This window comes from Lissotriton helveticus, chromosome 8, assembly GCF_964261635.1.
Source record: "Lissotriton helveticus chromosome 8, aLisHel1.1, whole genome shotgun sequence".
Taxonomy (NCBI): Eukaryota; Metazoa; Chordata; class Amphibia; order Caudata; family Salamandridae; genus Lissotriton; species Lissotriton helveticus.
Genome location: NC_136069.1, coordinates 1,518,430,037 through 1,518,442,683, shown reverse-complemented (window position 1 = coordinate 1,518,442,683; position 12,647 = coordinate 1,518,430,037).

Sequence of the window (12,647 nt, the reverse complement as noted above, 5' to 3'; positions counted from 1 at the left end):
CTTAGAAATTCACTGAAAAAACCATAGGTTTCAGGGGTGTTGAATTTAGCTCTACATTTCACTCGTACAAAACCATTGAAATTCCTCCGTTATAGTTGTACTAACTGTAACTCTCGCGCCCGCAATCCACTGGTGATGGATCTTAAAGCTTCTATAGACAAATACTGAAAGGAAAAGAAAGACTCTGGACACATGTTATTTAAATTAAAGCCTTATTGACAATGTTGTTGGTTAATAATTTGAGATCTGACTTTATTATAAACGTTATTGAATGTTGACTTTACCCCATTGACTTCAATGGTGGGTTATGGCATGCATTGCTTGTTGGTACTGCCCACATTCATTTCAATGGCTTTGTAATGATGAAATGAAACAAATTCTCTGCTTTTACTGATGTGGTGACACAATGACAAAGCCAGCCTGTCCTATTGATAATGACACCACCTTATACTGTGATGCTGCATCTAATACAGTTGGAGGTATTGTAGATATAGGGTTCCGTACCCACTAGGGGTGTACCATGATATGAAGGTGTCACCAATTGTGAATATTTGTAATTTAGTGCGTATTATTTGGTAATGTGTGTGTAATAAAAATATATGTTCCTTTTTAAAAGAGAAAGCACTGACTAGACAATCATTTATTGAGTGTTATAAATTGGGTTTTTGACTGAGGGGGTGAACACCCTCCTCATGCAACAACCGCAAACCTTGTCAGGGTGAACCACAAAAGTCTCGAAAATAACCTGTGCTTAACCTTCTGGTAGATTGGCACGAAAGCAGACAGGCTTAACTTAGAGGTGCTGTATGAAGTATTTTGTCAGCACACAAACAGTAATAAAGTAAAAACACAAACATTCCTTCCCAATTGAACACAATACAGTAAAATCTAATAAATAAATTGAGACAAAAATGACAAAAATACGAGCAGTACAACCAGTGATATGCAGCTTTAAAGGTTTAATTAAAAATAGTAGCACAAAATCCAATAAGCACTAACTGTGGGTATCTGGTCATGTTAGACTGGGACAAAGTCACAAATTCAGGCCGACTGTGATGGTGTACAGGCTGGATACAGGGACCAGGTTAGTTCCGAATAAAAAGTTACCTTCTCAAAGTCCAGTACGTAGAGTTAAATATTCAGGATTTTACAAGAGGAGCTTAACTGATGCCAGCCAAGGGTCCAAGACCTGGGAAGGCACATCTTGGGGATCCCAAACTTAATTTAGCAGAGGCCAACATCGGTCAGGCAAGTCCAGTTGCAAACCCAGGCAGGGCCAGTTGCAGCAGGTAAGCTGGGCAGTAGCAGGGAGGCAGGAGATCAGTCTACTGCCAACTGGAGTCACTCCGGTAGTCCTGGGTTCAAGGGATTGTCCTCTCTCCTTCACACAGCAAGGCAGGCCTCAAGCAGCAGGGCAGTCCTCTGAAGAACAAGGTAGGCCTCAAGTAGCAGGACAGTACTCTGGTAGAAGCAGAGCAGTCCTCTGAGAAAGAAGGAAGGCCTCCAGCAGCAAGGCAGTCCTCTGAAATGCAAGGCAGCCCTTCTGAAGCCTTCCACAGGTCTAGGAGTGTAATGAGGAGTCGGTCTGAGGGTCCTAATTGTATACCTGGTGCCAGCTTTGAAGTGTAAGAAACTTCTAGATCCCCCCACCACCACAGTTGTTTTGGGAATTTACTTCCTCCCTACCCATGCTCCAAGGGGTCTCCGGAGACAATAGACTGGTATCAAGTTCTTTATGAGTGCTCTGGAGGCAGCCTTTAAAATGTAAGTGGGCAGAGAACAGCCCCTCCCATTCTGGCATGTTGGCCCTCTCCCAGCTACACCCAGTTCCTATTGTTCACTGTCTGGGCCCAATACATGCTCCTGATGGGGTAGCATTTAACAGGCCGAGGCAGCTGTAAAATTCTTGAAGGCCTGAGAAAGTTTAGGACAGGAAAATGCCAACTTTCTAAAAGTAATGTATTGAAAAAAGGGGGGGGAAGGAAAGAAGAAACAGCAAGGAGTATAATAATAATTACAACATAAGGAAAATTACAAAACAACAAACAAAATATAATAAACAAATATTACAATGAGCATGTAAAATATGAGCATATACGGTATAAAGAAGAGAAATAAATGTTCTGCTTACAAATAATGAAAGAACAATGAAATAAAAAGGCAAAGCAAGTTCAAGGTGGTTTGCGGACTTCAACAGAATCAGGAGCTAAGGAGGGGCAAGCAGGAGCATTGGAGGAGAGATAAGATACCAAAGGGAGCCATAAAAGGTCCCGCTTGATAGCTAGTGAGATGGGAGAGACATAGTTTGTATCCAATCGGTGATGGAAACAGACTGCATTCCACCAGGCACGATAAGACACATTGGCAGCTTGTTTCCAATTAGAGGTAATAGTGTGAAAAGCAATAGCAATTAAGAGATCCAGGAGTTGGTAGTGACCAGGGGACCGAGGAAGGTCAGGAGATAAGGAACCCATAAAAATCAAGTTAGGGGAAAAAGGGATTTGAAGATTAAAAAATTTCTGAATTTGGGCCCATACGGAAATCCAGAACTGGGAAATGTGTGGACATTCGAATAGCATGTGTTTGAGATCAGCTGAGGGAAAAGGGCACGACCAGCAGGTGGAAGGAGTATCAGGTGAGAAACGTGAGAGGGAGAGAGGAGTAAATAAGGTTCTATTACAAAGAAAATACAAAGTTTGGGTAGTATTAGCAGCTCTAGAGGCCTTATGCAGTTTACACCAGATCTTATCCCAAAGAAGGGTGGACCAATCCTGAGAGAAATCGGATTCCCACGTAACTTCAAGTTTAGATTTTGCCCTATCTACTGAACAACGAAAAGAATTGTAAAGAGAAGAGGCGGAGGGAGAAGATTCCAGCAAGGAGGAGGTGGTCTGATGATCAGCAAGTATATCACATGAGGAAGGTAGGGACTGAAGAAAGGAGATGAGAACAGGTAAAAGCGAATCATATTGAGAGCGAGTGCTGGAAGGCAAGTGAAAAGAGGACTGTAAGACTGAGAAAGATAAAGGAACACCATGAGAAAGTAATTGAGAGATCCAACATAAACCGCGTGAGTGCCAGACCTTCCAATAAATCGTGCGGTTACGAATTTGAAGACGAGAATTGAACCAAATAGGCTGGTCATGAAAAGAGTGAGAGGAAGGGAAAGAGGAAGACAGGAAGGGAAGGAAAAGAGTGCGGCAATGTGAGATAATCGGAGTGCGGAGGCGAGCCGGGCAAGAGGTGAAGGATAGAACCTCACGAAAGGTGAAGGGAGAGATGAAAGAAGATTCCATGGACAGCCATACTGGAGGATAAAAGGGGGGATCATCCGAGAGCCACCGAGTAGTTTGTTTCATAGAAAAAGCTCGATGGTACTGCCTAAAGTCCGGAAAACGGACACCGGAGTGAGCTTTATCTTGTCGAAGGGTCGCAAGGGCGATTCTGGAGCGTTTACCGCGCCATAGGAATTTCAAAAGCAGAGAATCAATTTTTTTGAAGTAGGAAATGGGAATACGTATCGGGAGCATGGAAAGGGTGTAGAGGAGGAGGGGAGAAAGCATCATCTTGATAGAATTAAGGCGTCCCCACCAAGACAAAAAGAGAGGGTGCCAACGGGTGATATTAGTGTCCAACTTTTTAGTGAGATAAGTAAAATTAAGCTTAAGAGTGTCCGAGAGAGTAGGAGCGAATAGGACACCCAAGTACTTGATTTTGGATGGTTGCCACGAGAAACCAGATTGGGCGAAATGATGATGAAGGCAGAGAGAATTTAGAGGAAGAACCTCGCATTTGTCAACATTCAATCGGTAGCCCGATACCGCAGAAAATGAGGAGACTTGTTGTAGAAAGGAAGGTAGAGAGGATGCAGGGTCATAGCAATAAAAGAGGATATCATCCGCATATACTGATAATTTAACCTGTTGAGAGCCAAAATGGAATGTAAATGTAAATGTAAAGCGACTTATATAGCGCACGTATCACCCGAAGGTATCAAGGCGCTTGCTTAGGGAACCCGTCCTGGTATTCCCCTGTGAGATACCCCGGCAGGGTATCCACAAGGTGAAAGCCAGGCATCCCGCCGCGAGGGGCCGTAGTGGAGATTAAGCAAGCTATTGCCCAGAGTCGCAGAGTGTGACCCCGTGAGTCGAGTAGGCACCGGAGCGAGAATTGTCAAGTCCGTGGAATTTTGAGCCAGAGACCTGCCGAGACGGGGAATCGAACCCTGGTCCACGGCCGATCTCAGCTTCCGGGTCTGCCGCCTCTAACCACTGAGCCACGCTTCTCCACGGAAATAAATCGTATCATCCTGACGGATTTTAGTGAGAAAAGGTTCTAGAGCCATAACGAAAAGAAGAGGAGAAAGAGGACAGCCTTGACGTACACCCCTATGCAGAGAGAAATAATCGGAGGTCATACCGTTAACAAAAATGGAAGCTTGAGGGTTAGAATAGAGCAAGGAAATGAGGGAAATAAATTTTGGAGAGATGCCAAACCAGTGAAGAGCTCGAAACATAAAATCCCAACCAATCCTATCAAAAGCTTTTTCTGCGTCTAAGGATATAGCCGCAAAGGGAAGATTCAAACTGGAAGATTTGTTGATAATGTTAAGGAAGACACGCGCATTGTCCGAAGAGAGTCGACCTTTCACGAACCCAGATTGCTCCGGGCCAAGTAGGTCAGGAAGAAGGGGATCCATTCGAAGAGCGAGAATCTTAGCTAATATTTTGTAATCCGTGTTAATGAGAGAAATCGGGCGGTAATTTTTGCAAAGAGAGTGATCTTTATCGTCTTTGGGAATCAGGCAAATCAAAGCTTGCTGAAAAGAACCGCTCGAAGCAAAAGCTGAAATAAAGAATTGGAAGAGAAGGAGGAGTTTAGGAAGAAGAAGAGAAGCAAAGTGGGAATAAAACTCGACAGTAAAGCCTTCAGGTCCGGGGGCTTTACCATGGTGCAGTTTAGAAACCGCAAGAGAAACCTCCGAAAGGGAGATATCAAGATCTAATGAAGCGAGATTGACATGGGAAGTAGGAGGGGAGGGTAATGCTTGGAAGTAAGAATCAAGATCTGAGGGTGAGGGAACGGATTCAGGAGTGTATAAGGCATCATAAAAGGTGACAAATTCAGAGAGAATTTCCTTATCCTTAAAACAAGAGGCACCTGAAGGAGTGCGAATGGATTCAATTTTCGTACGCTCCTTCCTGATTTTCAGATAGTTGGCAAGGAGCTTCCCCATCTTATTTTTACCACCGTAATATCTGGAATTACATTTTAATAACATGTTAGAGGCTGCTTTGGTCGTGAACTTGTTAAAGGAGATCTTCGCTTCGATAAGACGTTTAAGGGAGGAGTCAGAAGAGGAGGAGAAATATTCAAGCTCTAAACGTTTAATATCTGCTAGGATTTGAGCCGATTTAGCCTCTCGAAGTTTCTTCCGTTGCGCGACGAAGTTGATAATAAAACCTCTAGAGGCTGCTTTAAAGGAATCCCAAACCATGACGAAAGATGTATCAGGAGTATGATTAAGAAGGAAGAACTCGTTAGCGAAAGTAGAGAATTCGGAACAGAATTTGGGGTCTTGAAGAAGGGTGTTATTAAATCTCCAGCGGCCCGAGGGTGGAGAAAAGGGGAGGAGATCTGAATCCACAAAGACAGGGGCATGATCAGAAAGGAGGATTGAGCCTATTTGAAAACGGATGGCATGTTGAGCTAGGGACTTGCTGAGGAAGATGTGATCAATGCGGGATTGGGACTGGTGCGGGGGGAGAAGAAACTGTATTCCCTAAGATCTGGGTTGCATAATCTCCATATATCCACTAGGGCGTTGTGTTGGGAAGTTTTGACAAATTGAGAATGCATTTTGGAGGGAGTAAATCTGGTCTTAGAGTGTCGGTCCAGGAAGGGGTCCATAATTTGATTGCAATCCCCGCCAAAGAGAATATAGTCCCCAGAAAGGGAAACAAGCTTGTCCGAGATAGAGGGCCAGAAAGATTTATCAATTCCTGTAGGGGCATACACATTGAAAAACTTGAGTGGAATGTTATCAATTAAAAGGTTAACAATGACCCAACGACCATTAACATCACATTCATGCGAAATAGAGGTAACATTCAACTTTTTGTGAAGTAAAATCACAACACCAGTCTTTTTATCAACAGTAGGAGAGCAGAAACATGGCCCACCCAACAACGTTTCAGCTTGAGAGCCTCCTCCTCGGACAAATGAGATTCCTGGAGAAAGGCAACATCTGTATGCAATCTAGCAAAATGCGAAAGAACCCTTTGCCTTTTGATGGGATTGTTTAATCCCTTAACATTCCAAGTTGTAACTCGGAATAAAACAGTATACAAAGATTGATAATAAGAACATGCTTAACAAATGCAATGAACAAGAAAATTTTGTAAAAATTAGAAAAGAGAGAAAAACAAGACTAGTCGAGTGTAAAGAATAATCATATGTGGAGTGAAGAGAAAAATGTGAGAAGAAGAAATAAGATAATAGAAAAGTAGAAAAGATAGGAAAGAAGAGTGTAGAAGAGAGGGGGAAAAAGGAAGGTGAAGACAAAAAAGCAGAAATAGTAAGAAAAGTCAGAAGGAAAAAGGGAGGAGAGAGAACAGAAACAAGAACGAGCAAGAAGACAGTACACGTCCAAAACGGACGACTGAAAAACATACTTACGAAAACGAAAACACCAGAACAGGAATGGGGGTGGCAGAAGCGGGAGACGGCGACAATGACAGCCGGGGTCGACACCAACCCTCCAAGATACGAGACAAAAAAAGGGGCAGCATACAAGGATTATAGGAGATGGTAGGATGGAGAGGGGGGAGACATATCTGAAAAAATGAGAAAGAACAAATTAGGAGAGGTGTGGAAATCTGAAAGGGTCAAGAAATTAAATATGGAACAAATTATGACAATACCAAAGGTTAAATAACATCCATTATGGTAAAGATCAGGTAGGGAAAGCAACCGGGGAAAGAAACATTAGGAGAGAATGCAACACAACTATCAAAGGGAGCGACAAACAGGAGAACAGAAACCATGAGGAAAGGGAAACACAACACAGCAACAAAACTCCAAATAAGAGAACGTCAAGGCGGCATCATGGAAGGATCAAAGTGAATGAAAAGACAATCAACCAGGTCTGGAAGTGTCCATAACATCCGTCACATGTCGTTGAAGAAAGGCGCGCAGAGCTGCAGGATCCTCATAAGTGATTGTCTTGTCCTTGTATGTAACCTTGAAAAAACACGGGTGCAAAAGACCATATCTGGCGCCAAGAGCTCGGAGTTGAGGTCTCATGTCCAAAAATCTCTTTCTCCGATCTGCAGTAGCCTTGGAGACATCTTGAGAAAGGTATAGACGATGTCCTTCCCACATAATTTGTTTTTTGAGCTTGGCGGCTGAAAGGACCTGCAAGAGGTCAGTGAACTGCAGGAACAACATGATGACGCCCCTTGGCTTTGAGGTAGTCTTAGGGCCGAGGCGATGAGCGCGTTGGATATTAATGGAAGACAAGGTCGGAGTATCCAGAATCTTGGCCAAGAAGGACTGGAAGAAGAGAGTGGGGTTGGTTCCCTCTGTGAGTTCCGGAAGTCCGTATAAGCGAAGGTTGTTTCTGCGGTTTCTATTTTCCAAATCCTCAGTCAGACGTTTAAGTTGGAGGATCTCCGATTCCATTGAGGGGATGCGCGAACAGGTGGAATGCAATGAATCTGAGGACAACTCCAAAGAAGAAACTCGGGAGTCCAATGATGTCCATTTCTCCTGCATGGCTTGCATGTTGCTTGTGGTGGCCTCCATAAAGGGTTTGAAAGCACGTAGCTCCTCCAAGATGAGCTCCATAGCAGAGGCAGCAGAAGCAGCAGAAGAGGCACTCCCAGGAGATGGTGGGTCCTTCTTCAGGCGTTTGGATGAGGTTGAAACGGAGGGAGTAGGCAGTTTGCCTCCAGAATGACTCTTAGGAATGGCCCCCTGCTGAGAATCTGATTTAGCCGGCATATTTTCTTCCATATCCAGCGAAGGAGTATCAGAGTCAGAACTAAGAGGCAGCTTTGATATCGTGGCTATCTTTAAATTGCGCAATTTCCCCATGTATATTAGGGAAGCAAATAAAAAGAGTGAAAAAGTCAATAGAATAAGAGGACCTCTTATAATGTAGTAAATAGCGTAATGAATACAGCAAATGCAGTTAGAAGAGGAAAACTTCACCTCAAATCAACATAGCGACAACGGTTGAGTTGCAAAATAGAATATAATTTGCGACAAGCATGAGGGAAGAAATGATGGTCCAGAAGGATTTAAGCGCAGAAAACACTGGAAGAACATAAGAAGGCATGTCCCACATCCATACAGGAACACAGAGGTGGAGGAGCAAAGAGGGACGCAAAAAGGAGATGCGTCATACACTGCTGAGGCTCTGCTAGGAAATAGAAATATCCTGGGAGGGTCAGGCAATTTCAAAAGGTCAAGAAAAAAGAGTACTTGATGGGGGAGTTGTCGAAGAAACACCCACCGGTCATATTGAAGGTCCGGGGAACAGCAAGTCGTGAGGAAAATCACAAGAGCCTCAAAATGGCGCCCATAACTGTAAAGGCGAGTCGCAGAAGGTGGAACATGCAGGGAAAAAGATGAAAGTCACTCTGTAATGCTCACCAGTAAGTAGCAGGGTGAGTAGAGCCCACCAGAGGGCAAAGGGGTAGAGCAGGAGCTTGTAGAGGTCCCTAGATGGTCGCCGCTCGGTATCGCGGCAGCCAGTCAAAATGGCGGCCGCTAGTCACTGAAAACGGGACTGCGTGAGAGAACACCTCCAAAAGTGGCCGAAACCAAGAAACAATGAGGGCGCTATGCTCTCCTCATGTTCCGGTGCAAGAGCCTAGGAGCATGTCCGCTGTAAATGCGGAGTCTCTGCCAGAAAGCGGTGAGGTGCGGAGGACGGTGACGGAGCCTCCGGGTCACGCCGCCATCTTAGCCGGCGTCCAGACCACGCCCCTCTATTTAATAACTTATAACAGATTAGGTCAACTAGTCTGTATCTGTAATAGCCAATTATGGCTTCTTATTGTTTCAAGAACCTTTTAGAAACTCGGCAAACACACATGTACATATGATTCGTGTAAATGTACCATCTCTTTACGTGAAAAAAGATTTGGCATGTAAGTAAATGCTTTTAACGTGGTTGTGTATCTTTACTTCAGACACCACTCATAATGCATTCTATGTTATGCGACAGACAAATAATGCACATTAATAACAATTTTACATAGGCATCACATTGTAAGAATATATACACAACGTACGGCATTACTGTCTAATGAAACACAATAACTTTACATTTATAACTGTCCAACAAATATATTCACATTTAGTATTCGTTGTGAAGAAGTGTCTAATAATAATCACTGAAGGCTACACATTTCCATAGACTGGGGACATGTTCAAGCCCTCAGAATTCCGGTCCAAAAAATACCAAATGGCCCTTTGTGGTCAAACTTATTCTAGAAGTATCAATGTACTCTTTGCCTGTGTTTTACTTGTCTCCTTTTGCTAGGGGATGACTGTCTCCTGGCCACTTTAATATGTATGCCAACATGTTTGGACTTTCTTATGGGGCCTGGGTATTTCTAACGAAGGTCTTCCTCAGGTCAGGAACTGTGCACATAACGGACATATTAGAAGAGTGCCAAAGTGGGGGCTCCACCTTCGAGGAGTGTTAACAGAATCAACGGAGCTGGGTGCTTATCCCTTAGCTTCAAGAAGCATTGGAAATTCAATGGATGGTTATTATGATTCTAAGCCTGGATATGTAGAAATGCAGTCCTGGTCTGAGTTAAGGCATGATTTCTTAGATGCAGTTGCTCTTCATGTGTATCAAATCCTATCCTATTAAATAAACTTGGTTCAGCATGTGGCCTGCCAGTCGAGGGTCCCGTGTAGGTCCCCAATGGATTCTGTTTGGCTGGAAAACAGAACCCAGCTGGGAGCTACACGAGACCCTCAACTGATGGGTCTTGTGTGCCTCCTTATGCCTTCCCTGGGAGGCGTAGGATTCTGACACATTCCCAGGTTTACAAAATGTTGTCAATCTGGAAATGCAGCAGAATCAATGGGTATTGCATGGAAACACCCACAGCAACACCCATGGAACGCCCCTTTCAGGCAAAGTGCTACATGAAAAGGGTTGTATTTACAAGGACACAAAAAGCCACTCAGGGGGACTTTACGAGTCCTTGTTAATATGGAGCACCACACTGCACTGCCGGTGCGTAATAAAAAGTGATGCACCGGCAGCGCAAGGGGCTTGTAAATATACCCCCAAATGTACAACCAGACAAACTCCTTGGCTGGGGTCTTGTTGCTCTAACAAGTGTAATGCAATTTCCCAGGTCCTAAGAGCTAAATGGACAAGTGTGGCTTGTTTTTTCCTCCAAAATGTGTTTTATTCACTCGGTATTGTTTTCTGTTTCCTCTATGATGCTGTACTTTGCTTCAATAGGTGGCTTAGCATAGTTGGCAGAGTGCCTGCTGCTATAATCTTTGAGAAAGTGTTTGTCAGCTAGACTAATTGAAATGTGGTGCAGTATATGGACATGTGAATCACACACGGTGCAGGCTTGTGTGCAACTTTTTGCAATGGGCTCTGCCCTCCCTGCAAATGTCCTCTTTTGGTCGTTTGTAGTAGGCCTGTTGAGTTGGCTGATATTAACAGCAATGCCGTTTACAAGGTAAGCACTTTACAGATAAATCATTGTTGCAAATGTATGGTCTTGTTCATCTGTCTCTCTAAAACCCATATGTTAGGATTAATGTAGGCTTTTGCTGTGATTTATTTACAGCAATACCTGCCTCATTTCCAGAAACGTAACTACAGCATTATCAAGCACAAGTCACCTAAATAAAAATAAATACAATTAAAAAAAAGATTTTATGTCTGGAGGAGTATGTCATTGTCATGGTGCAGCTTTAGCTTGGCATTGGCTGAGTCATTTCCATTTCAGCATTTCAGGTTTTTGGCCAGGGTCCTCCTGTCCAGATGCTTTGTTTTTGCCTTTGGCCAGAGAACAAGTTCCTCACTCAATGTCAGAATCCTAGACTGCCTTGAGCAGGCTGATGTGCTTTGTTGCTTCCAGGTGGTTCCTGTTGCAGACATCTTCAACATCCCGATGGCTCTCCTACCATTTATATTTCAAGAGCGTGTGATACTTTTTCGGTCTCTTGTAGTAAGTGCATAATGCTTCTTTGCAGAATAGCAGAGCTATGGCTTGGGCTTGGCAGGATTGTGCACAAGTATCTGTGTGCCAAAGAGTTGGTTCTTAGCTTCTGGTTTACATGTTGCCTTTGTGTGAGCCAAAATCTGGTATAGCCTTTAACCCCTTCGGTGCTGATGACGGCTCCCGGCCGTCATCAGTTACAGTGGGCGTGTGCTGATGACGGCCGGGAGCCGTCATGACCACGCCCATGATCGGAATGTGCCGCACAGGCGCAGAATTCCGGCCGCGGCGGAGGAGTTAAAAAACTCATGGAAAATGTAAAGACAAATACAAAATCTTGAAGCATGTGTCTCTTATATTTTGTGTGGGGTCGTATTTGGGTTGAGGCATGTGCCTTTAAATGTTCAGGCACAGAATTGGTTTATACAGCTTTGAAGAGGATGGTCTTCATTGTCAAGTTTGGTTTACAGTTTTTAATCAAGATGTGAAGACCTTAAAGTTACTGCTACCTCTCAGAAACCCTAAATCAACTAAGATTCCTTACTTGGTTATGTCATAATAATATAGTGGCAATCTTTTCCCCATTGCACACTGTTTCCACCATCAGTGTGGATCCTTAATGGCATGGACAGAGCACCAGATTCTTCAGGCAGCTCTCTGGGCAGTTAACCTTGGTGTCCCCCTTCTCATTCTCTTACACAGGGCCGTTCATCCCTGCCTTTTTTGGTGAATGATACGGAAAACCTCTAACTTCCTACCTTGGGCATATTGGTGCTGGGATTACTTACATGATGTGGTACTATGCCCCTCATGCCTTTCAAGTCCTTTTAATATGTGAGCATGGAATATATGTACGAAGGGGCAGATTTACAATTACTGGCGCATCCCTGCATATCGGCAGAGATGCGCCAGTAATTGTGCGCCGCAGTTCCGCCACCCTTGATGCGCCACTTTTACAATGCGGCGCCCCATGGGGCAAAAACGGCACAGAAACGTCACGTATCTGTGCCGTAAAAGCGGCGCATTGCTGGAGTTGCGTCACATCCCGCGACGCAGCTCCAGCAATGATCAGGGGGGCCCTAAGTGCACAATGCTGCGTCAATCCTTACGCCTGCTTCAAGCAGGCGCAGGGTTTTGACGCAGCATGGGCCCAAAAGTGACGGAGTGAAATATTGTAGATTTCATTCAGCCACTTTTGGGAGGCGTTACTGCGCCGGAACGCCTCCCCCTGCGATGGTACGCCTCTTCTGGCGCAGGGCTTTACAACGTGACGCATCTGGGAGATGTGTCACGTTGTAAATACCCCGCACCATGTCGCATCTTTTGCACCGCCGCTGCATCATAAAAGTGACACAACGGCGCCGTAAAAGCGGCGCAAGGGGCTTGTAAATATGCCCCTTTGACTGGCACAGTGCTGCCAGTGGTGGTCTGGTT